The sequence below is a fragment of the Prunus avium genome, unplaced genomic scaffold (genome assembly GCF_965620075.1).
Source record: "Prunus avium unplaced genomic scaffold, drPruAviu1.hap1.1 HAP1_SCAFFOLD_249, whole genome shotgun sequence".
Classification (NCBI taxonomy): domain Eukaryota; kingdom Viridiplantae; phylum Streptophyta; class Magnoliopsida; order Rosales; family Rosaceae; genus Prunus; species Prunus avium.
In genome coordinates this window covers 47,501-50,000 of record NW_028276966.1, presented here as the reverse complement: position 1 = coordinate 50,000, position 2,500 = coordinate 47,501, and positions in this window count along the sequence as shown.

The window sequence follows — 2,500 nt, the reverse complement described above, 5'->3', positions numbered from 1 at the left end:
TAAGTCTATGATTTTTAGGACCTTCTCCAACTTACAAAATGATATTTAGGACCTTGCCTTGCCCTCACATGCCGTGCCCATTCAAGGCATTCCGAGAAAGTGAGGTTATTGGAGGCTTCGGATGGCGTGGCTTGCCTTGCCTTGCATTGGCATGCCATGCCCAAGTTGTGGCCTACACCAAGCCATTCAAGCCATGCGTTGCCTTACCTTGGAATTGCTCATCATCCAATGCATTCCGAGAAAGTGAGTGTAGGCGAGGCTAAGGATGGCTTGCCTTGCCTTGCCTTGCATTGGCATGCCATGCCCAAGTTGTGGCCTACACCAAGCCATTCAAGCCATGCGTTGCCTTACCTTGGAATTGCTCATCATCCAATGCATTCCGAGAAAGTGAGTGTAGGCGAGGCTAAGGATGGCTTGCCTTGCCTTGCCTTGCATTGGCATGCCATGCCCAAGTTGTGGCCTACACCAAGCCATTCAAGCCATGCGTTGCCTTACCTTGGAATTGCTCATCATCCAATGCATTCCGAGAAAGTGAGTGTAGGCGAGGCTAAGGATGGCTTGCCTCGCCTTGCCTTGGCATGCCGTGCCCATGATGTGGCCTTGACCAAGCCATTCAAGCCATGCGTTGCCTTCGCCTTGGCATGCCGTGGCCTTACCTCGCCATGCGATGCATTCCGACAAAGTGACGCGAAGCGGAAGCCTATCATGGCGTAAAAATGTCGACAAAATTTTTCGACATTTGAATAATGGGGTTTGACAAGGTTTGAAAAATTCAATACAAATGGTAGGCTTGAATGTCGACAAAGTGACGCGAAGCGGAAGCCTACCACGGCGTAAAAATGTCGACAGATTTTTTCGGACCTTGTCCTGCCATGGGCTGCGCGCAGCATGCCGGCAGCCTGTGCGCAGCGTGCGCACAGCATGTCGGCAGCGTGCGCACAGCATGCCGGCAGCGTGCGCGCACCATGCCGGCAGCCTGTCGACAGAATTTTTCGAAACTTGTCCTGCCATGCGCGCGCGCAGCTTGCTTGCAGCGTGCTGATTCTGTCGACAGTGAGGCTAGCGAAAGTTGTCCTGCCATGGCGTGCGCGCAGCCTGTGCGCGCAGCTTGCGCATCTGTCGACAGTGAGGCTAGCGAAACTTGTCCTGCCATGGCATGCGCGGCGCCTGCGCGCAGCCTGCGCGCAGCATGCGCACAACATGCGCGCAGGCTGTGCGCAGCGTGCGCGGAGCTTGCGTGCAGCTTGCGCATCTGTCGACAGTGAGGCTAGCGAAACTTGTCCTGCCATGGCATGCGCGCAGCGTGCGCGCAGTCTGTGCGCAGCATGCGCGCAGCCTGTGCGCAGCGTGCGCGCAGCTTGCGCATCTGTCGACAGTGAGGCTAGCGAAACTTGTCCTGCCATGGCATGCGCGCAGGCTGCGCGCAGCATGCGCGCAGCCTGCGCGCAGCATGTGCGCAGCATGCCGGCAGCATGGTTCCAGGTTTTTTCAAATGTCGACAGAATTTTTCAAATCTTGTCAAACCCCGTTTTTATTGAAATTTCCTCGCACAATAAGCTCCCCATAAGTAGTCTATGATTTTTAGGACCTTCTCCAACTTACAAAACTAAAAAATTCCTCCCGGATTTGTTTTAATGATTTTTTCAATTTTACGACTTCTAAAAATAATAAAAAATACTTCCCGACTTCAAAAATTTATGAAACTTTTTCCCATCATAGATTGCATGTTTCTTAGTATCCCTGCAAAAAATCACGTCCAAATACCTTGTATTGAATTATTTAGAGCCCATTATGACTCCTCGCGCATAGGTGATGTCTCTTCCTGTCAAAGGGCTAAATGCATAAAATGCTATATAGGGGGGTGTGTGTTGCCTGCATATGCATGGCAGCCCATGCCTTCCTAGCTGCAGCCCCCTTCCCCCACGCCACACCCATGTCATGTTGCCTCGATATGTTGCCTCGGTATTATGGGTTTGGTGTCGGGGTCGGGGGGCTGCCACCCATGGCGGTGGTGGCCGGAATCCGGCCGCCGCCACCATGCCGCCGCCATGGGTGAGGGAGGAAAAAAAAGGCGTGGAAAGTTGCGAAATGGGGTTGTCTAGGCTTTTTTTTGGCATGGGAGAGCATGGAGTGCTAGGAACTCCTTCTCAAATGCACGGGCATGTCGACCACAACCTCATTTCGCAACAACAACCACCCGTGTGGGGTGGCGGTGGGTGGATAGTCGCGGATTGGGGCTTGCCAAGCCAATGTTTTCAAAAAATTTCATCAAAATTAAAAACAAATGTTTTGTTGCCTTCGGATTTGTGGGCGAGCGGCGAGTCGGAGTGGAGCCGGTAAAGTTTAACCTCGGTGTGCACGGTTGTTTTTAGAAACTCAATCCAATGCCGGGGACGTTGAAAGTGACGCTCTTATGAGTTGCAAACCCGCAAGATTTAAAGAACCTTTTCAAAACAATTTCAAACCAACAAGATTTAAAAACAGAAATTTTCATCAAAAT